At 43.5% G+C, this 23855-nt stretch overlaps 1 protein-coding gene and 1 pseudogene across 5 annotated transcripts in view; both read right to left on the minus strand.

The window, feature by feature from the left end:
- The window catches only part of LOC309534892 (transmembrane protein 263-like), a 331671-nt gene that overhangs the window by 156865 nt on the left and 150951 nt on the right, over positions 1-23855 (minus strand). Inside the window, exon 1 of one of the 4 annotated variants that reach the window (XM_082227437.1) lies at positions 15269-15503. The exons of the other annotated variants lie outside the window; for them this stretch is intronic. The gene's annotated coding sequence lies outside the window, so the exon portion shown is untranslated. Of the gene's footprint in view, positions 1-15268; positions 15504-23855 lie in introns of those variants that run through there. 4 annotated transcript variants of the gene reach the window in all.
- Positions 13725-14210, minus strand: LOC309539948 (annotated as a pseudogene). Its single transcript has one exon. The product of its transcript is annotated as an uncharacterized misc_RNA (transcript).

The following is a 23855-nucleotide window of genomic DNA, read 5'->3' on the forward strand; positions in this document are numbered from 1 at the left end:
CTCGCTAGACGAAAGGGTTTTTTGCTTTTTGAGCTGCTTCGCAAGACGATTTTCCCTATGGGCTTGCTTCGCAAGACGGAAACGTCTTGCAAGTTTGTTTCCTTTTTCTTAGCACCGTTAATACAGTTGCGACTTGACTTCGAGGAGCAACTCATAGAACGCGGTGTGGTAGCCTTTTTTGAGGTTTTTAAAGACTTTGGTGATTTTTGAAGCTTTTCCAAAACTTTCCCAACACCGTGCTTCGCAAGACAAAAAAAATCGCAAGATGACAAAACTCGCGGAACGAATTAATTTCGTCTTGCGAGGCACCACTGTATCTGGCGTTTTTCAATCAGCCTGAAATTTTGTGTGCTTCCTTTGGTGCACATGGCTTTGAGGACAAACGGCGTTGGCAAAGCATGCAGACGAGTTAAAAGCAAAAGTTCCAAGGGCAATAATTGTAAAAGGAACTGGGCACATGTCTAACTTTGCCAAGGCCTAGATTTCGCTCAGCTTCAAGTACCTGTACAACAAAATTTAGCATATCAGAATTTGTAATGGAACCTTCACAGAATGTGTTTCCCAAAACAGATAAATCTTGCTCCTTATTTGCCTCTTTTGAGACATCAGGAAAGTGCACCAAAGAGTTAAGGCAAAAGTCCCAGAGAGAATGACCACAAAGGAACTAGGCAGGCACCTCACTTTGCCAAGGCCTAGATTTGAGTCGGATTCAAGTACAGTCAAATTTAGTGTATCAGGAAAGAACTATTTGCCACTCTGAGGCAAGCCTTGAAGCTACTTTTATTTCAGTGGGCGTTTTTAAGATTGGACTTCTTTTTTTTAGTTTTATCCTACTGTTATTTTCTGTTGTCTATCCATACCTCTCGGCCCACTCTGCCTGGTACATGAAGCAGGGTCACTTCCTACTTCCATCAATCAGTCCACCAAATTGTTCCCAGAACAAAACTCAGGAAAGACTTATTATAGCCATGTTCCCCTGCAAATCAAATACATGCACACTGTCTCAGAACATGCATGTCTGACTTGTGAGGAAAATTATAAAGTCTTCTCACGCAGATATTTTATTCATGACTTGCAGAAGCGCTTCTTGTGACCACAGAAGCAGCAGTTTTTCAGACAGACACACTTGACTTTGATAAGGAAGGCTTGTGAGAGAGCTAATGTTGTGTTTTGGATAGAATTTCAGACTTGGGCTGGAGAGAGGTGGCTTCAAATCTCAGCCACGAGGTTCACAGAGTGGCTGTGCATAAGAGGTCTACTCGTGTGAAAAATGTAAAGTCATGGGAGGGATCCACCAAATATCATCTCTTTTCAGAATAGAAAAGACATATTGTGGCTTTTAATAGAAAAGACATGTTGTGGTTTTTCCAACCACAGAGAAATTATCTTCTGTGAGTTCCTTTCTCCAACATGGATCACTTATTTCTACTGATGAGCCAGCTGGATCAACGCCTCTACAAACTTTCTGCCTTTCAGCCTAACCTCTCTCATATGGCTGTTGTGAGGATAATGTGTAGTAATCTGAACAAATACAACCCTGAGGATCTTTGAGGAAAGGTGGGGTATAATGTTGAACCAAGATGCTGTTGGGATAACATCTCCCCCCCCCCCATGAAATGTCCATTTTCTTTTTGGCGATCCCCCCTCCCTTTGCAAAAGGGTGCAAGTGTTTATAAAGGGGGGGTATGTTGGAATGTGAAAAAAGAGGGAACTGGTCCTCACTGCTACCACAACTGGACTGACCCTCTCTCACCTTGATCCAGTCACATACAATAGCCTAGTTGGGTAGGATGGGGATGGGGAGCTACACCCGATTACACATTCTACTGAAAGTAATGTGGTGTGGATTCAGTTTTCCCAGTGTACTGCATTGTTGGAGTGTTGTGGGTACTGAGGAGTTAAACACTCTGTGCCAATTGTGAACGCTGACTCAGGAGCATGTGATGACTAAGCATCACGAGACATGGGGCGTTGCCTAATCGATTCCTTGCCAGCTAGTATAAAGAGGCATGGGTGACTTCCCACTGTGGTTGTTGGTTGGCTGGCTCTTTGTTAGTTGGTAGGGATGTGAAGAGCTGACGGCTTCTCCCTGAATGTAATTCCACCTGTGTGCCGTGTATCCTGAATGTACCAAGACGGCTTGTTTTACGATGCTGCAAGACTGCAACTAAATAAAGCCTTTCCGAAAATCCAGCTTGATTCCAGAATGCTTTCTGTGGGGCTCTCGTACATTGCAACACGCATTACATCACTTTCATCCACATTGGCTCAGCTATGCATGATTGGATCAAGTGAGGGCAATGGGAGTCTACATTTGCCTTTAGTGTGGCCATCACATAGCCAAATCTGACTAGTTGCATGGTCCTATGACATCCCCATAGTCACTATGTGGTGTCTGTTTGGCTGGAATTACATAGTGACGAAGCCATTTGAAGTTCAAAAATTTGGAACAGTACTAGGTACAAATGTGATCCTGATTTAAGACTTTCCAATCTTGTGTCGGTATACATGCAGTATGACATAGGTACTACAAGATGACTTGCTGGAAACATGAAAAGCAATGCTGGAATTATTATAATTTGCATTTAAGCATAAGAACATAACAAGAGGAGCCTGGAGCAGGCCAGTGTCCCTTCTAATCCACCATCCTGTTCTCACTGTGACCAATTAGATGCCTACAGAAAGACAACAAGCAGGACCCGGGTGCAAGAGCGCTCTCCTTGCCTGGCAGTTTCCAGCAACTGGTATTCAGAAGCACACTGCCTCATTCTAACACATTTCCCCCCTCAAACTCAACTTGGCAGGACTGCATGGAGAAAACGCTGATTTCTCAGCCTAGTTTACACCTGACAACATGAAACCACCAAAGCTCTCATCCACAAGTAAGTAAGTAAGTAAGTAAGTAAGTAAGTAAATCTGGTGAAGGTTTGTTTCTAAGATAGAACAGAATCTTGGTTCAGGTTCCACACCCTTTTCTCTCAGCCACACTGAGGGGTTTTAGGCTATTATTTTCACGCCAACAGTAAATAAAGACTGCCACAATTCTTTCCAAACAGGTCAGAACTGTCTTAGACTATATATGGAAGAAAGCAGAGAATGATACACGGCAGAAAATAAATTGGTACTATTTCAGAAACTATGAAAGTGTACATTGTGCAGAAGCAGAGGAGAATAAATATTCTCCCCATACTGAAGAGGCTGCATGAAGAACAGAATAAATAAGGTTATCTTCCTGAGAAACCTGTGGATGATACGGTGAGGCATCCCCTTAACAGCTTATCTATGTGTCTCGAAACAACTTAGCTCAGCATGCTACTATTATTTTAACCCACAGCCCTTCACAAATTCAGTCTATTTCAGCTTTGCTTACAGTTGCAATGACCTTGAGAGATCACGAAAGAGACACAGCCTGACTTCCTCACACTCCTGTTATTTTGTGATTTGGGGTGAGACAGTTGCCCGTGGCTTTCTCCTAAAGACACCTGGCTAAAGCCATGAGGAACTGGACACTGGCCAAAGTCCTTTCATATGGCACAGTCACACTGCAAAACCAAGAGCTGCTCAAGCAAATCACAAAGGTTTCTTCCCCTGTTTACATCAACACTTGCCCATTACTAAAGTTTATCACTGCCAGCAGTTTAATGGACTTAAAGTGCCAAGGTATTGATGGCTATGAAGTAGAAACTATTTTTCTTGTAAATACTGTAACAAAGTCCACTGTGTTTTCATTTGTTTCCCAAAACCGAGCACCAGGAAAGGGTTTGGCGAACTTCCTTCTTTCTGGAATGGCTAATAATAGAGAAAGATCCTGTTGGGAGACTCAGCCTGCAATCCTGAGAACAATTAATAAGAGAATAAGCCCCATTGAACACAGTGCGATTGACTCCAAAGTAAATGTGAACAAGATTTATCTGCCAGGCAGTAGACATGTTCGGGAAACGCAATTCAGTAATGGCACTCTCTCCCTCCCTTTCCCAATGTATCACTACCCTTTTGCTCATAATCTATACATAAATGCCTTAGCAATTTTTCAAATATTTCTTCAGAGATCAGCTGTGTCTATTCTGCGTCCCAAATATATTACTCAATTGTTATTCACTTGGGAATGAGAGGCAGGTCGTTCCATTTCCCGTCGTATGTTGAATGGTATAAGATGGACTCAGTGAGCACGCTACAGCTTTTAAGTTTGTAGAGAGTGTTTGAAAGCTGAACTCTCTCCCTAAACCCAAAGAACAACAAAGCAGCTTTCTAAACCAGACAATTGCCATTAAGTGGGAGCTGCTATTGTTTATTCAAAACTGAGGGGCAGTGTATATGTGGGGGAGAGGGGAAACCAACATACTGAGGTCATATTGTCCTTGCAAAATCTCACACAGGCCTTTAAAAAGGTAGAGAAGATAGATTTTTCCTGAAGCCAATTAAATGAAGATAAAATAAGTATCGAACTGTTCTGTCCAGATAGGCACCTGTGAGCAACCTAAATCTCACAGCCTGTGATTCCTAGCCTCCAAATCATTCAGCTCTTCATAACCTCTCGGTTGAATTATCTGAGAAAAAATTGGGAGATAATCCCAGTGATTTCCAGGCAAAACCCTACTGGGCTCTGCATGTGATATGCAGGCAGGCTGGAGCAAGCAAGGATGTGAGAGGCAGAAACAAAGGGGGAGGATAGTCAATACTTTGCACTTACTATCTTTGTATCACAGGGTAGCAAATTTATAGACCATTAAAAGACTTTGCTTTCCGAGAGCCTTACCCCGTGCTGAAATGATAAATAGGATATCCTCATCCCATTTGTAGTACTGAGGCTGGCTAATAGGTCAAGTGTATGAATCAATCAATTAATTTACTCCGTCAGGATTAGCGTTGATTTTGGGAGCTCTCTTGCTCTAACCTGCTGACTCAAATCCCTGGGGTGCAGTTCCTTCCAAAAGAGGAGGAAAAGCCAAACCTAAGAGCTGCTACCTCCCTTTGTAAACTTGGGTTTGCTTCCACCTGACCCCTATTTAAAGTGGGAAAGTGGAGAAAAGCCTAAAGCTACAAACTGGTTAACCGCTTGGGTTGTAAAGGATGGGCAGGGTATAAATAAAAATATATATTAATTAATAAAGAATTATTATTATTGTTGTTGTTGTTGTTGTTGTTGTTGTTGTTGTTATTATTATTATTATTATTATTATTATTATTATTATTATTATTATATTTATACACCTCCCATCTGGCTGGGTTTCCCCAACCACTCTGCGCGGCTCCCAAACGAATATTAAGAACAAATACAGCATTAAACATTAAAAACTTCCCCTAAACAGGGCTGCCTTCAGATGTCTTTTAAAAGTCAAATAGTTGCTTATTGCCTTGACATTGCTGGGAGGGCATTCCACAGGGCAGGCGTCACTACCGAGAAGGCCCTCTGCCTGGTTCCCTGTAACCTCACTTCTTGCAGCGAGGGAACCGCCAGAAGGCCCTTGGTGCTGGACCTCAGTGTCTGGGCTGAACGATGGTGGTGGAGAAGCTCCTTCAGGTATACAGTCCAGAGATCATGCAGCTCCTCTGGCTACGGTAGTCTTGATGACATGACAAATAAGGGCAAGAGAAAGGTAAAGAGGCAAAAAGCTAGCAAAGCAACCACAACCAGAGTTGGTCAAGAAGCCAAAACAGGAGATCTTTCCTGCAGAGAGAAACCTGTGCCCAGCTGACTAGAGGCAGGGCAGATCTGGAGGGCGGAGGGTGGGATGGATCCCCATCTTTCTTCTTGCTTCCGTAACAAAAAAGCAGCTCTTCATAACCCCATATCTCTCTCTCCACAAAAGGTGGCCAGTGGAGACAAAGCCATGAAAAAGATGCAGACCGAAGAAAAGTCTGGAGTGGATCTTCTACCTGTCTCTCTCTCTGGAAGCTGCAGTGAAGTGACTGGCTCCAGAGGTGGCAGTCTGCTTCCTGTCTGCCTTGTCTCTCCTCCACCACTGCTTCCCGGCAGGTTGTGGCAGCTGAGGGAACCAGGTGGCTACCTCATACTCTCTTCTCCTAGCCACGATCCTCATTATTTTTATATAAAAAAATAGGGTATGTCTGGGCACACCCCTAGGATAAAACACTCAAGTAAAAGACAAAAGAAAGCAAATGCAGGTTAACTAATGTAAATTGGAGCTTTGGTGTTATTTGCTAAAGTAACATCTAGGTCACCACGCCATAGGAATGCACATCTCCTATGCTGAGAAGAGTCTAGTCTTTCAGGCATAAGACTTTCAGGCATAAGACTTATATTTCTGTTCCAAGAAAGGCAACATGGAAGAAACCTGGTCCAGCAAAGATCATGTCAGAGATAAATTAAAAAATCAGTGCTACAGCAAAAATATGCTTTAATTCCTCTTCTGACACTCTTTTCTGTAAAAGAAAGACAAGCAACTAAACCCAGGACAAGGAACTGGATATTTCCCCCCCCTAACCTTATTTCTCAAGGTGCCCTGTATATTCAAGGGAATGTAAATGAGATTCCAATCCGCATTCTGTCTTCAGTAAGCCAAGTTCCCCCATTACAGTTTATTGAACTACGTAGATGCATCAGACCATGGCTGCTTTGCTGCTCTTAACATACTCATAACAATACAATATAGTTGAAAAGGTAAGTTATTTTTACAGTCTCTCTCACACACACATAACACATTGGTACCTGAATTTCATTGGAATGACTTGTACTACGCATAGAGCACTTGTGTAGGCCAGTCTTATATGCATGTAAATACGAGGAAACCCAGCCAACACCAGAACGAAAGGAGATGTCAGAACCCTGTTTTAACCCAGCCTCAGTTACTCCTATTACAACAGGGGTTGTTGGAATAAATAGTTTAGGATCGCAAAGGGTAGCGAAGGTCATGATTTAATGAGCTAGCATTTTGGCAACACAGCTGTTGAATAAGCAAGGTTGGTTATTTCCCACCAGCAGGAAATATTCAAGGAGATGGCTGTTATTCTTTGGCACCATCGGCTCCATTTCAAGAGCTCAACAATCTCTCCTTGTCTCAGCAAGCATGTGTGAGTCAAGTGCTGAATGCTGCCAATTTCAATGGAACTCACTGTCTCCGTTCCACTCTTACTTCTGTTCTCCCTGCCTTCCTGTGATGAATGGGTGTCTGTTGCATCACCAGCCAAATTGGAACATAGAGAGCCCGAGTAAGTACTTAAGAACACTGCTTGATGCATTACCCTCAGTCAAATTCATGCACAAAATAACTAGAGATGCAAAACAGCAGGTATCAGCTGCCTTTCTGGATTCTATCAGTCAGTAAGGACAACCACCAGCACCACTTAATCTACATGCCAAAATTCCATGGAATGGAATGGACTGGCCTTTGTTCAGCGTTGGAGGGAAAACAGCATATAGGTGAATAATTTTTTAAGACTGCCCTGTAATCACCGTTAACAGGTTGTGGTCTGGATGACTTCCATATGTAGAACTGGGTGTGGTGTTGACCTTCACCTCTAACAGCAAAATGTCTTGGCTCAACCCTGTGTCTTTAGTTCTCAAAGCCAAGGAGCATAAAGGCGGCCAGGAAGACAAGATCTTTGGGGAGACTTTCCTGTCGTGTAACTTAACTGTCACAAGATTGCTGGTCGTTTGGAAATCGTTTCATTTCTTTCACATGCTGGGATATCAGAATGGCTCAAGCAGGGGAGCAGTAGAGGAGGCAGGAGAAAGATTGCCCAAGCCCTGCATGGCGCAGAAATGATGAGTAGTTTCAGAGTTTATAGTGGCTTCGTCTAGCCCCTTGCTGCTCTCTTCTTGTGATGCTGCCTGGCTGCTCCGCATTGCCTCTCCATAGGAGCCAAGAAGAGAAAGGAGTTTTGGGTTGGTTGGTTTTTGCTTTTAAAGAAAGGAACCTACCACTCCCAGCTTTTAACTACATAGATAAAACAAGTCCTTGCCTGTCACAGAGATAGCCACTGTTGCAGTTCAAGTTGATAAGTTTATTGTTTTAGTCAGCACTTTTTTTTTCTAGAAAAAAGGTACTGGTACTGCTCAGCTGCAAGCGAGGGGGCATTCTGCACATGCTCAGAGACACACTGCTCTTTCCCTGCCACATGAAGGGAGAGCAGAAAGCTTTGTTTTAAGCAAGTTTAATTATGAAGTTGCTTCATTCAGCTTATTGGAGGCAAGCGAAAAAGGCTTCAACAAACTACCACTTTCTCTGAAAGCTTCAACAAGGTTTAAGGAGGAATTGTGAAAACAGGAAGCTGCCTCTTCAGCCACACCATCAACCTCAGTATTATCTTTGGGGGGGGGGGTTCTGCCGCCAAATCCAGCCATCTGCAGCCAGTAGGGGTCAAGGATGGTGGGTATCTATACTCTAGCACCATTTGGCGGACACCATGTTGCCTACTCCTGGTCTGTTCAGACTGGAAGCAACTTTTCCAGGAAGTGGGATGTTCCCAAGCCTACCTGGACATGATGGGAATTGAACCTGGACCCTTCTGCATGTACACTACAGCCACACCTCAGCCCATCCCCAGCTGTTGAGTCTTGGTGAGGGGCACAGGATGCTCTTTCGATAGGGCTTCTCTGCATTCCCATCTGACTGCTGCATCACAGGAAAATAAGTGGCCTGCAAGGAGCAACAGGAAATGAGATGCAATTGCTGCCTAAGCTGGCAGAGATTTGGCACTGCTCTGTGTAGTCTGACTATCTGGAAAGCTCCTACTTCACCACATGTTCAGAAAAGGACGTCACCGAGGGCCATTAAACGGAACTCGGTTTCATTCCTTCCTCCCATGAAACGGAAAGCTCTTTGTTTTTGCAAGAGTGATGTGCTCTCGCTCTCCCCCCCCCACATCTTCTACACAAGCCATTTTGTACCTCATCCCCAGAGAACTGCGGTTTAGAAGAAACAAAAGGCGGCATTTCTCCTCCCCTTCCCCATTATTAAGAAGAGAACAATGAAAACTCATGACAAAGGCCTAACCCATCACCAGCAGAGGGCAGAGCTCTGCAGGAGTAACTGTCCCCAGGGAAGCTGTGAAAACACGCAGCAGGGGAGACCAGGAACTGTTTGAGTAGAAGGGAACATTTGCTCCAAATAAAAGCTATTTTGAGGAATTAAAGCAAACAAATGCCAGCGCCATGCAGTGGCGTATTAAGATGCGATGCGCTGTAATGTGTTGTGACACTTCATAAATTAAAGCTTTTTCTTCTCCCCTAAGGGGGAGAGAATTCAAGAGCAGTCAAACACTTGAACTTGGAAGCTCTGCTAGCTTGACACTTAGCGTTTTATGGTTTCATTGATCCTGCAAATCAAGACGGCTCAGCGCATGGCCCTCGGACTGCCCCCAGACTCTCACAGCCTGCCTGAGAGAAAGGGAAGTGATACACACTGGACCGTCTGAAGCAGCAGATGCTTAGAAACACATCTTGCGACAGGGCCGCTGCTCGCTGACAACCATGCCATGGCCAGCATGGTGTAGTGGTTAAGAGCGGTAGTCTCGTAATCTGGGGAACCGGGTTCGCTTCCCCGCTCCTCCACATGCAGCTGCTGGGTGACCTTGGGCCAGTCACACTTCTTTGAAGTCTCTCAGCCCCACTCACCTCACAGAGTGTTTGTTATGGGGGAGGAAGGGAAAGGAGAATGTTAGCCGCTTTGAGACTCCTGAAGGGGAGTGAAAGGCGGGATATCAAATCCAAACTCTTCTTCTCTTCTTCTTAAAAGAAAGAAAGAAAACCGTGCCATGCTGTGAAATGAATGTCTGTCACCCACATGCTTGCATTCCTAGCAGCATTTCAAGTGCGGCACTTGCTTGTAGGGACATATATTCCTAAGCTCACCTGAAACCCAAAACAGGGATTTGTTGAGCTGCAGCACTTGGGGGGGCACATGAAAACCCCTCATTTTAGAGCTAAAATGGACCAAGAAAACTGACTTAGGGGCTTAGTGCAAAACTGGTGTGGCAGGGTGCAATTCTGTTTTAACGATGGCACTGTGTATCCAGCATTCTTTCTGCCAACAATTTTATTGCTTTCAAATGTCCACAGGGACAAAGAATAAGATAATGGAGAAAAACAGAGCAGCAAGAAATGCAAACTCAGAAGATCCAGGAAAAGTGCTGCACAAAATCTGCACTGAATGTTTTAAGCATTCCACAGGCACATGCAGGAATCACAGAATTATTTGTTCTTGATAGTTTTACTGGTATCCCATCCCTTATGCTTGGTGAGAAAAACTTGACTATATGTCAATGTTTCTTAAATGTACACAAATGCAGCAGATAAATAAATATAATTGTCAAAGTGCATGATTTTTAAACCATTTGCAAGTTTTTTTTAAACATTTGGAGCTATCAGTATCAAGGCCAGCTCACTGTATCATGGAAGCTGAATTTAGCCTGGGAACCTTGCCTAGGCAGGACAATGAGGAAAGGGTCATAGCTCAGTGATACGGCATCTGCTTCGAATGCAAAAGGTGTCACATTAAATCTCTGGCATCTTGGTGCGGCTGGGAAAGACTCCTTCTGAAATCCTAGAGAGCTATTACCTGTCATTGGAGAACTAGATGGATCGTTGATCTGACTTTGTATAAGGCATATCTTTCTATTTACCTAAGACAGCAGCAGCTTGGGACACAATTCTGCTTCCCCTTCGCCATTGTGTATCTCTAAGACTATTAAAAACTTAAATATTGCTTAGGATACATGTCCAATGTGGCCTTGAGTGTGGAGCAAGGCATTCATCCTTACTCTGGGTAGCCTTTCATTCTGATGCTAAAGCCATTCTATCTGTTTTCTTCAAGGTGTTTTAGTTTTGAATTCATGTAAATCGCTTTGGGAAAGGATGCTTTCCTAACCCCGCTTACCTGGGAGTATGTCCCACTGAATTCAATAGGTCTTACTTCTGAGTAGATCTGATTAGAATTGAACTGTAACTAAGTAAAATCAAGTCTGCATACTGGAAAGCCAAGCATTTTAGAAATGTTGCACCTCACCTTTCACTTTATTATCAGATGATTGTGGGACACATGGACCTTTGAAAGGGATGTAAATGCAAAGGCAGTGAGTGGTGCTGAGCGCTGGAAAAAGAGCATGGAATGACATATATTGCTTCACTGCCTGTACATTGATTTGTAATCAAACATTCTCAAATAAAGAGATTGGTACAGAGTTACTTCATGTATGACTGGCATTACTTAAACCAGAGCTTGATTACCAATGATCAAATATCCCAAGAAGGTATTATTCCTATTTTAGACAGGGAAACTCACAGATTTATGGCAACAGAATGCATTTTAGGAGGAAGAGTAACTTATTTTAAAATTCTATTGCTAAAAAAAGCAAACACGGTAACTTGCAGAACTTTGCATACCTCCTGTGGTGGAACAGAAACATGCACATAATGATATTATCACTTTCAACAACTGTAGTCATTTCTCCCTCTATTCAAGCACACTAGGACTAACACCCTTCCTTCAAAGAAGAACAGGGCATATTGTACCCACAATGTGGCAAAGACTATAGTACTCATACTGATCTGTATGTCCATGTGGCCAACACAGCTACAAATGAGGCAGTTGGCAAGGGAAGTCCATGACCTCTTCAGGACTGCTTCCAGTGAAAACAGTAGAAGAATTACTAATCCAGCTAAAGTGGGATCCTTCTTGACAAATTTGAACTACATAATAACCAATGCAATGCTCGGAGTTACTTCTTCTAAAACAGGGTTGATAGTCTTCTAATGCCAGGGAAGACTGTATACATTGGCAGTAGAAACTGCCAAAGGTGCTTCTGTGACCAGTTTAAGCACTTCCTGAATAAGATGCAGTTACTAGCATTGGCCACCTCCAGTGAGGACAGGCATGCATTGACCTACACTGCTTACACCTGCTTAGTGCAGCAGGTAGCATTCCTTTTCCTCCAAGACAGATGTCTCTTATTGCCACACCCTAGGCTCCTCTGGTCTCCTGTTGATCTCTGAGATGTGCACTCAGTCACACAGTACAAACTGATGATGCCATCAATGACCGTGACAGGAATAATAATCCACAGAGCTGCAGTATAGAGCCACCTAGAATGGCAGGCGGGATCCTGGGCACTGAAGAAAATCATCTGGTAGGCCAGATGCTCCTTGCGAGCTGCTGGCATCCCACAGTCTCTAAGCATGTGTTTGGGTGAAGAGAAACGTTTTCTTGGTGACCCTCCTCTAAAATCTGCAGCCCAGAGAGCTGAACTGATCTGCCTTGCAGACTTGGTGAAAAGCTGAGGCCTTCTTTGCCCTGCTTCAGACTGTAGCAAATTTCAGACATCCTAATCCACTAAATGTGTATCAGAATTGAAAGAGGATGCCCACAGGCCTCTCCGTCTAACTAGAGGGCTATAGCTATAATTAAAGCACAGTGCTTAAATCTGTACCGCAGTCACTGTGGAAATTTCCAACAGTGATACAGATGTGATCTTTCTTTATATAAAATGAGGTTGTCAAAATGAATGTTAAAAGATTCCGTGAGAATTGGAAATATGGGGGTATTTTAAGTAAGAGCTTAGACTTTTAAACTTTTTTAAAAGGAGATGAGAGAAATATTGGGACATACTAGAGTTCATCATCTTTTCAATGTAGGACTCAGCACGACATTACTACATGCATACAAATTCCGATAGGCTTCAGAAGGAGGAAAATTTAAATCCATATTAACTATACACGGGACTACCATGAAAAGTGGAAAGCTGCAAAAAAGAAAAGAAAAAAATAGTTCATAGGATGATCACATTGGAAGGGTCCTTGGGGTCATTGGTTCAGCTCCATGCAGGATCTACAATGAAGAATGCAACAACTTCCCTGATTCACGGTCCCTGCATAAATACCAGCAGCAGAGGAAAGCCCGCTGTCTCTCAGGGCAGACTGCTCCACTGTTGAACAGCTCCTTACTGCAGAGCTTTTCAAACTTTTCATGTTGGTGGCAAAAATTTTTTGCTAGCAAACCGGAGGTTAAACTAACCCCACTCCAGTCCCGGGAGGAGCTTTCACAAGACACACTGCAGCTGACACACTAATGTGTCATAACACAGTTTGGAAAGCTCTGCATTACTATTTTCTCCAACGCTTACTCAAAATCTGTTTCCCTGCAGTTCCCACCCATTGTTTATAATTCTGCCCTCTGGAGGAAAGTAATAATGTACATTTCAGAAGCAGGTCATTGAGTAGGGTAGCACTGCTTTCTGGCAGGTGGTTTGCTGCTGATTTCCAAGAGAGGAGAGGCAAGGCAGAAGAGAGGTCAGCATGGTGCACATGCACCAACACATCCGTTCTATTACTCCTGCCAATGTGTTCGCACTATGCCAACCTCTGCGGCATCTTGTCCTTCCCTTCTCTCTCCTAGTAAGCAGCAGCAACCCACCAGCCAGTAAACTAGGGTAGTAACTCTGCTCTACCCTGTGACACACTTCTGGCACATATTCTTTCTTTGCAGTGTCTCATATCAACCCTAGCCTCACTCGTCCTCACACAAAGATTCAATTTCTCTCCCTTCATCCTCCTCATAGACAGCAAATGTCCTACCCATTCTCTCTCACACATCCACTCTGTCCTGTAGTCTGCTGTCACATACACACCCATTTCACTCCTAATTTTCACACAAACATATATCATCTACCAAACCACTGTCTACAATGATTTTGAGTGCATCCTGCCCCACAGATGGCAAAATCTTGGTTCCGGGGAGATACCATATCCTTTAAATATGGTATGGTCCTTCTTTTTTTTTTTTGAATTCTCAAAGCTTTATTTGTTGTTGCATATCTCAACCAGTAGGAATAATGTAGCATTGATTAAAATCACATTTTGCTTAAGGTAATTTATGCCGTTGACGGCAAAGCATAATCTTCCAAGTACTGCTTTTCCAAGTAGATATGGCCTCTGCGTATGTGTGTCTTCTTTTTAAGGGAAGATGGCAGCCAGCAGTGCTCCACCAGCTGTCACTGCAGCTGTGGTAGCAGCGGACAGCCCAGCAGCACCAACTGACTGAAGCACGGCAACAGCGCTCCCAGCTGCTACTCCTCCACCATTGGCGATGGCTGCTGCCGACATCATTTTTGCAGCCAGAGAGCTAGCTGCAATTCCAGCTCCAGTGAAGCCTGCTGCTAACCAGTGCTACTGGGGCACCAATTGTGGCCACTGCCAAGCTGGCTGCACCTCCCAAAACTGCAGTTACTGGATCAGCCATGCTGGCTTCCTAAAGACCTCAACGAAGACGACCCTGTTGACTCGAAGAAAATGTGTGTGCAATCTGGTATGGTCCTTTATGAGATGGTAAAGTTGACTTAAAGTTTTCTTATGGGGGCAGCTTTCCTCCCCCACCCGAAAGAGCCCCCACATAAAAATTGCAGAACTTACAATATGAGAGAAAATATTTCAAACCTAGCATTTTCTCTGATACGGCATCTCTGAAAATATGTCACACAGGAGCTATTTCAGATAAATGAGGTGGTAAAGTCACTGTGTGCAGATTTTACAGACTTGGAAAGAAATGTGTAAACTGGCCCTGAGCCAATTATATATTTGAAGTGTTAAAAAGGGGCTAGCCAGGTTTTAAGTGAAAAGTCAATGGGTGACTGAATTATTAAAGCACAAAATGCTTCTGAAATAGTTGCATATTTGAAAAACAGGTTGCTAAAGCAAACATTGTAGGTGGAAAAAAATAACATGAATGTTTTAAAGCAACACTTGGGACAGAAATAAAAAATATGAAATCATTTCTAGGATGCAAGAATTGGATAATTCCATCCTTATGCTTTACCTAGCAAAACCAAAACAATGCCAAAACCGATAATTAAATGTTAGAGTAGTGAGGAGAATATTAAGTGAGGTGTACTTTAAAGACAAACTTTCAATTGACCTTTCTTGTCAGCTCTTCCCATTTGCTCCTGAAGCAGGACTGACCATTAGTCCTAAACCAACCAGCAATAGTTTTTTAACATAGTTCAAAGTAATAACTCCACCAAGAGGGGAAAAAACAACCAACCAAAACAGGTCAGAAAAAAAGGATACTATCCTCTAAGAATTAGGAATATATAGATTACTGTTTCCATCATTTGCCAAGGATTCTGGGGATACCACATCAGAGCTGTTAACATTTCCCTTTTTTTAAGGGAAATTCCCTTATTCCGAATAGGATTCCTCACAAGAAAAGGGAAAAGTTGACAGTTATGTACCACATATACCATTCAGGCCCCTTCTCAAACAGAAATACAATTCCAAGTGTAAAAGAGATCTTGTGTCTTGAACGCCTAGGCCTACCTGGCAACAAGTCAGCATGTCGTCCAAAGTCCGAAGGTCAAGCCACACAAGCAAAATCCAAAGGTCAGGAAACACAGTCCAAGGTCGATCCAAGTAGCCAAGTCTGAAGTCCAGTCAGCAGTCAGGATACAGCCCAGAATCAAACCCCAAACCCAGTCCTGTAGAGGTCCAACAACATCCAAAACAAGGTCCCTCAACATGGGCAGTTGAGTAGACACAGCAGCTCAGCTCTGCCTATTGCAGCATCTGGGCTTGATGAGGCATGGGACCCTCACCTGTGCTAAACCTACTCCTGCGGAGGAATCACACACCTCCTCCTGGCACTAGTGAGCCCCACCTGGCCAGCTAGGGAGCTGGGCTGTGGGCCCTTGACTGCCTCAGCCTTCTAGAGTGTTCTTCCCACTACTCTCTACATCTCAGAGCCAACTGTGATCATGGAGATAGGGGCCTCTCTGGCTCTGGTTATGGGTCCTGCTGCTCTGGCTCCTGTGCATGGATCCCCATCCCTTCACCATTCTCCATCACCCTGTGAGTTCTTCCTTCTCCATTCCCTACTTGCCCCAGTGTTTCTCAGTCCTGGCTACACCTCTCGCCAGGATCCTCATCCTCCTCCCCGTTGCCCTGCCAGTTCATGACGTCTTGCCAAGTTTTAAGTGGAAGGTCAACAGGTGTTGAATTATAAGAAACAAAAAATGCAACTGAAGCAATTGTAGATTTGGAAAACAACCTCCTGAAACAATACATGAGGGATGAGAAAGGACAACTGATGGCACAACTTCAGGCTAGCAAGATCAGCTTGGGTTCCTAGTGAAACAATGGCCCCATCCATACCATACATTTAAAGCAGTACCATGCCACTTTAAACAGTCATGGTGTCCCCCAAAGAATTCTGGGAACTGTGGTTTGCTATGGGTGCTAAGAGTTGTTAGGAGGCCTCCCCTATTCCACTGATTGAACTATAGTTCCCAGAGTGCTTAAACACTTGCTTATGGCTTTCATTAGGCCTGAGTGATTTATGGAGACCTGCCTATAAAAGAGTAAGTCTGGAATAAGAAGAAAGACAGGAATCTTGAGCACATGGGATAAAGTATCATGGACACAGCCACTGAGGAACACTGCCTAAGAGCTTACAGGCACTGGGGCTGCTTGTTGAATACAGATACAGGATGACTCCAATCATGCCCCTCGCCTTCTTTACGAGGCATGTGGAGCCCCCCCAAAATGGATGCCTAAAACTGTTTTTCTTCAGAAGCAGAATACATACACCACAGCTGTCGCAGAAGTGGGAGACATTAGATCTGTTTGTACTCTCTGCTGCTCTGTCTGTTTATCTCAGTAGGTTTACCTGTTTTGTGGGTGGCTTGTAGCCTGCCCTCCTCTCGTCTCCCATTTAGAATCTGCTGGCTGGTCAAAATCCTACCATCCAAATCAGCAACAAAAGAGACATGAGCCATTTTAGGTCAGACCAATTGCAGCAGTGGGCAGCCCAGCTGGGTTTCTCATCACAGAGAAGGCAACTTTCCTCGAGACTGCAAAATACTCGGCTCATCTCCGATCAAATCACAAAGAAAAAGAATTTTCTCTGTAATAAGCTCCATTTTCCTGAACTGTTAAGGAGGAGCAGGAAAGAAAATTATTCCTCTAGCACTTCTGGAAAACTTTAAGATGTTATTGCTATGGCAACAGTTTCCACTCACCAGATAAAGTGAGAGGAGACAGAGGAAGATGAAGGGGGGAGTGTGTGTATTTGAGAGAGAGAGAGAGAGAGAGAGAGAGAGAGAGAGAAAGAAAGAAAGAGAAGATGGTCCATGGAATTTGAATTTTAATGTCCTAGATTTGATCTGCATATCTTAGGTGTCTGCTGTGAATGCCATCATTGATTTTCCTTGTCTCTAGCATAAACAAAATGACAAGAAATGGCTACTAAACCGACAAATAGCTCTGAGAATTTAAATTTTAAAACATGCTATTTATGATATTGTAAAAAAATAAAAAATAAATAAATCAGGTTCTCTATTCATTGAGGAACACTTCATATGCACTTGAGTTGGCAAAAAAAGCATTACCGTGCAATTGTTATGTGATTGGAGTTGATTTGAATGCTCTCACAAGGATTCCCCTCAATTCTGCGACTCTGTTTTTGTTAAAAGAGACTGTTAAGGAGGTCAAACTACTTGGACATGTTTAACTTGGTGGATTAGAGAGAGAAGAAACGCCCTGGTGCACCTGCAGCAGCAAAAACTGGATGCCTTCACCTGCCCCACCTGCCATAAAACATGTCTCTCCCGTATCAGTCTCTGCAGCCACAGCAGGTGCTACAACTCTCCAGTGGCTTGACTTTCCCTCCAAAGGTGCATCCTTCCATTGTCTCACAAGTCAGGCGGATGCAAACTACAATATGGAACCCAGCTTTTTCAATTATGGTAATGGGAATGTTTTGGAAAGGGGCTTAATCTTTCTCTCCCCACTCCTTAAAGAATGTGCTACTTTGGTTTGCGTAAAGCAGGCATGGGAAAATGGATCCAGTGGGTCAGCCAGAGGCTTGTTCCCCGCCCCCCACTCCCCATGGGCCAACTTTGATAGGGGAGCAAAATGTGGTTGAGTGTTAATGAGATGAATCTCCAGTTTTACAAAATGCCACAAGCTTACTGTGACCTTTTCCCAAAGTCAAAATAAAAAAAATCCTTCCAGTAGCACCTTAAAGACCAACTAAGTTAGTTCTTGGTATGAGCTTTCGTGTGCATGCACACTTCTTCAGATAGTATCTGAAGTGGTATCTGAATCAGATGGTATCTGAAGAAGTGTGCATGCACACGAAAGCTCATACCAAGAACTAACTTAGTTGGTCTTTAAGGTGCTACTGGAAGGAATATTTTTATTTTGACTATGGCAGACCAACACGGCTACCTATCTGTAACTTTTCCCAAAGGAAATGGAAGCCTGGATGAGCACCACCTCCCTCAAACTTTTATTGCTTAGAAATGGGCTGCGGATGAGCGGCATATTAGAACACTAGGCAAATTGGTCTGTGCGGCTCACAAGAAGACAAGAGTCCTGTACACAGGGCAGCCTCTATAAAAGATAATGAATGGCCGCAAAACATGGATTAAAAATGGCTACATACAGAAAACAGTCAGAGTATTTCCATCTCCACTGACATTCAACTTAGGGCTTTTTTAAAAAACATCCAAAGGACACTTGCATTAAGAAGCTGTGGAAATAAGCAGGCAGATCAGATATTGTGGCCCTGTCCTTTCATTGCTTTCTGGGGCAGTGGGCAAAGTGCATTTCCACCCTAAACCCTCCTCACTGGAGAAAGTCACAGGCAAAGCTGACTGTAGTGCATTTATGCGTTGCGGAAAACTATGGGCTGGATTCAGCCACCTGGTCCTGCTGGCAGAAGCCAGCACAAGGCCTCTTGCCAGCGCAACAGGGTTTCCCACATCCTCTGCCTCCTTCAAATCCACTCTGGGGGAGTTGGAGAACCATCAGAACAATGGGGGTGGGAGGAGAGGGGAGATCATTGCCCCTTGGGCAGGCACAAATGCAGGGCTGGTGGAACAATCTCCTTAGTGCTATTGCTATGTTGCATTCTATCCCATATCTTTCTTGACTCATTACAAACACAGCTGGTCTTATTCCATGTGTGTTAAAATAGTGAATATACACAAATTAATCCCATGGTTAAAAGGAACGCTGATGCATTACTGATAAAGAGGGTATATGTGTTTTGTGTATGCCAGATATGGTTGTCTGCTTTCAGACTTCAACCAAATGATGCATTTCGTTTTTATATCAAAAGTGTCCCTTGCATTACTCTTCATACATATCTACGTGTGTTTCTTCCCTTGTTTAGGCAAAGATTCCCTAGGTTTTTTATGCCAGAGCCTTGCTGGGCACATTACACTTTTGGAGAGCTAACACTGTGCTTAGCAGGAGCTCACTGCTTCTCCTGCTAGTGGGTGGCAGATGACACAGATATGAATATGCCCCAGACTGAAAGGCAAACACCTTGCATGCCAGTCAGGCAAGGGAAACTAGTGGCAACAGCCAATAGCAACACTGATGCAGCATTTCAAAGACATTCAAGCAACCCACACTGAACTCAGCAGTAAAAAACAACAACGAGCAGGTCTGAATTATTTCACACAACCCTCTCTGCCCTCCCAGCTTGTTTCTGCAAGTTTCTTTCAACAGCTGCTACTCCTAATACAGTTATTTACTGAAAAAAAGATCCACAATATTCCTTTTCAAGGAAAAGAAATATATTCTGCCCAATTCATTACCCAAAACTTGCAGTCTGTTCACTGTCCCTGCTTTGCACCAAGGAAAATTCTCCTTCCCCTCTGCATCTCATTTACTCTCTTCTCTTTAGGCATGTTACTTGAACATACCCTGAACATGTGCAACAGAGATAGGATTGTGCTTATTGGCCTTGATCCTCTTATGCATGTTCAGCATAATGTTGACACAGAGACACATTCAATTTTTAAAAACGATATTTGTATAAGCTCTGTATAAGCCCCCCCACCCCAATCCAGTAATTGTGCCTCCCTCTAAAATGCAAGAAATGGGTGTTCTGTTTGCTTTGGTATTGATCCAGCCTTTTACAGCAATGGCTTTACATCTGCAGGTGAATTCTTCCACCTCCCTTTCAGAATCTACACCGAATGCCAAAAATTATGGATGATTTCTTCCTGCTGCCAAAGAATTTCTGCTCCAGAGATGTTTACCTAGAAGTAAGTCCCACTGATTTCAGTGTGGCTTACTTTCTAGTAATGACACATAGGATTTCAGGGTAAGAAGCATAGATAAAAGATCTTTAATGGGAAACAAAGGGGAATCAGACCAATCAAGCCTTTCAAGGGTTAATCTCAGTCTTGGTGGAACATTCTTATTCAGAGGCTAAGCTTTGCCGCTGGAGGGGAATTTTACAAATAAACTTGCAAGCTTTGCAGATCAATTTTCTACTTGGTTTTATCACCCTGTTTCTCTCTTAATCAGCCCCTGCTGCCTGCCTGCCTCTCTTCCAGACACATTTTGAAGGCTCAGTGCCATATCTGAAACAATACGAGCCCCTCTGTTCCTTTCTTCTGTAGTGCTTGAAACCACATTGGTGGCATTTGTATTATCATCAGGAGTATTTAGGAATAAACAGCTTTCAAAAACAATACTCCAGGGCTCCAGCAGAGCAGAGCATGTGGCACAGACCTTGGTTGCCTGAACGCTCTGCAAGCATTTAGATGGTAATAATATTACATTACAACAGAGGCAACAGCCATATAAATAATTGTGTATTGTCTTTACTCATTGATTTTTTAAAAACACATAGCCTTGGCTGAAAAAATTGATTAAAAGAAATACTACTGCTACTAATAAAAATCCAGACAACCATAATGTAATGAACTGTAAATTGAAACAATAGGTTACTTAGTGGCAAAGAGAGGAAACTCATTTAATAAGAATTAGAAGGGATGAAAGGGATGCTTTGATTTGTCAGCACCTAACTGGGAATACAAATATGAGAAGCTAAGGGGGTCTAAATGGACAAGGAGACCTCAGGTCACATCTGAGGGCGTAATGTTTATCAAAATCAGTGGAACTAAAATTACTCTGCACATGCATAAGAAACCACAGAGCTTCTGATGAACAGGCGCCAGAAACCTGGTACAGTGGTACCTCGGGTTAAGAACTTAATTCATTCTGGAGGTCTGTTCTTAACCTGAAACTGTTCTTAACCTGAGGTACCACTTTAGTTAATGGGGCCTCCCGCTGCCGCTGTGCCGCCGCGCGATTTCTGTTCTCATCCTGAAGCAAAGTTCTTAACCTATTTATGGGTTAGCGGAGTCTGTAACCTGAAGCGTCTGTAACCTGAGGTACCACTGTACTGGAGAGGGGTTTTTTTTGCAGTATGGTAGGAAGAACAGTTTACTGGATGTATGTATATTATATAAGCACATACATACACGCTGCAGCAAATTCCCAAAGGTTTTTCATGCCTACACACTAAGACTTCTTTAATGATGCTGAAACATCCTGCATAATATCTTTAGTGACCATATTCTGTACCAAACACACTCAAGAAAAGACATCTGTTAAATCATGATAAAATATCAAAGAGCTTAAAAGAATTAATCTCTCTCTGCAGTGGTACCTCGGGTTACAGACGCTTCAGGTTACAGACTCCACTAACCCAGAAATAGTACCTCGGGTTAAGAACTTTGCTTCAGGATGAGAACAGAAATTGCGCAGCAGCAGTGCGGCAGCAGTGGGAGGCCCCATTAGCTAAAGTGGTGCTTCAGGTTAAGAACAGTTTCAGGTTAAGAACGGACCTCCAGAACGAGTTAAGTTCTTAACCCCAGGTACCACTGTATTGGTATCTTGAAAGGCAGGGTATTCTGGAAGAGGGTGAGGCTGGCTTGCTGATTGTGAGCGCTCCACATTGCAACTTCTTGCCACACTTAGAGAATCCAACAATTAGCAACCATAGTGGTTTTTCCAAAGAACAGTTGCTAGGGGTGCAAAATTGAATAAGATATTTGGGGGGGGGGGAGCGCCAGATAAGCCCCGCCCTGCATCATTAATCTCATGATGTGCCATGCACACCATTTGAATGGCAATGTCCATCAACTTTGGGGCCCCCGTTCCCTTTAAATATATTATCGGGGTGCAAAGGGACCTTGGCCCCTAGGAATTGGCTCCTATGCTAGGGTGGATCTAATAGCAAAGAAAAAGAAATATTTTACAACATTGGAAGCAAGGTGAATTCCAACCATTTAATCATGGAGTAGTTAGATCTGACTGTTAAAGAAAAGGTAGCACATGGCAGGACAAGTGGCCCTGACAGTTTCAAATCAATCTACAGTGGTATCCTCGGGTTACATACGCTTCAGGTTACATACGCTTCAGGTTACAGACTCCGTTAACCCAGAAATAGTGCTTCAGGTTAAGAACTTTGCTTCAGGATGAGAACAGAAATCGTGCTCCAGCAGCGGCAGTGGGAGGCCCCATTGGCTAAAGTGGTACCTCAGGTTAAGAACAGTTTCAGGTTAAGAATGGACCTCCAGAACAAATTAAATACTTAATCCGAGGTACCACTGTATCACCATTTTTCTGGAGCTATATAAAAAATAAAGGAAGAGGAGGCCAGAAGACCACTTTTGACACTAATTCCCTTACTATCTAGTTTCCTTTCCTTTTTAAAATGGGTTGAAATTAAGGGAGTGCAATAGAAAAGGGGGGTAAATTAAGGGGGAGATGGAGAGAAGAAATCAAAATGAAAGCAAGAGAAGAAAAAGAATGCTAATGAGGGATAATGGGTACAAACTGTTTATCATATTTAAAACTAAAACATTTAAATAAAATACATACAAATACATAATCTCTCCCTCCTCTTTTTACTCCTAAACCAATAAAAGGCATCCAAGGATAGCTGCAGCATTCCAGTTCTATCATTAATATGACTTCTGTCTGCATAAGATGTTAGAATTATTTCAGGGCTAATTAGTGGACTAGTGTTTTCTATGTAATACAATGTGGAACTAATAAACACATCAATAATTCCAGCTCTAAAGTTTTCAAGAGGCCGTGCCTATGAACAGTTCTTGCAAACACAGTATCATGCATCTGGGGGTGGGGTGGAGACAACACTCACAATCTAATTTGCCGTCCATCTTTAGATTTCCTTTCTTGCTAGCTACAAAGGTGTGCGTAAAGCAGAAAGCAGGGACATCTTTACCCGAGGGTGCAAGGGGTGTGGGGTACCCGGGCACCGGATTCTGGGGGGGCACCAGGTGCCCGCCACTGAAACTGCCTAAGCTCTTAACGATCTACCTGTTATGAAATAATAAGTAATTTTGATTAAGCTAGAAAAACAAGAGACACATATGCCTAGATATTACTAAAATGTATACCTACTGTTTCACTAAAGGACTTTCGATTTTGTGTGCTCATTTACCAAAGACGTGTCATTCACAACGGTACACTTTAATTTCATCACTTACGGTTCAAATTCGTTTAGAGAAATCGTTAAAAAAGCATGATTCTTTTTCCTCCCTTCTATCGTAAACAAGAGATAAGGCGTAAGCGTGGTGTCTGACATAAGCATAATAAAAGTTAATTTGGGGGCTAAACTAAATTTGGGGGGTGCTGAGTGGATCTTTGCACCCCGGCATCTGCCAAAGACGGCCCTGGCAGGAAGAATGGGGAATCTTTTTCTGTCAAGGGCCATATTCTGGGAAGTTACCTGCAAGGGGAGAATGCCGGTGCTGGGTGGGGCCAGAGACAAAAAATGGTTGGAGTTTTCAAGCATTGCATTTCATAGCGCTCCCTCTCTCTCTTCCTCCCCCCCCCCCAGCCTCCCACTTCTTTCTCCCTCCATCCTTACTTCTGTTTCAGCTCCCACTTATTTCCAGGGGCATACCTAGGGGTTGGGCCAGGATGGCCCCTGTCAAGGGCGCAGACCTACATGGGTTGCAAAAACTGCACCTCTCCACTCTGGCTCAGAGTGTCTAGGAGCCCAACCACCCAGCTGAGGTGCACAGGCTCTTCTGGGCCCCTCCCTAACAGGGCTCCAAGGGGGCAAGGC

Source organism: Podarcis vaucheri (assembly GCF_965113315.1).
Source record: "Podarcis vaucheri genome assembly, chromosome: 1".
Classification (NCBI taxonomy): domain Eukaryota; kingdom Metazoa; phylum Chordata; class Lepidosauria; order Squamata; family Lacertidae; genus Podarcis; species Podarcis vaucheri.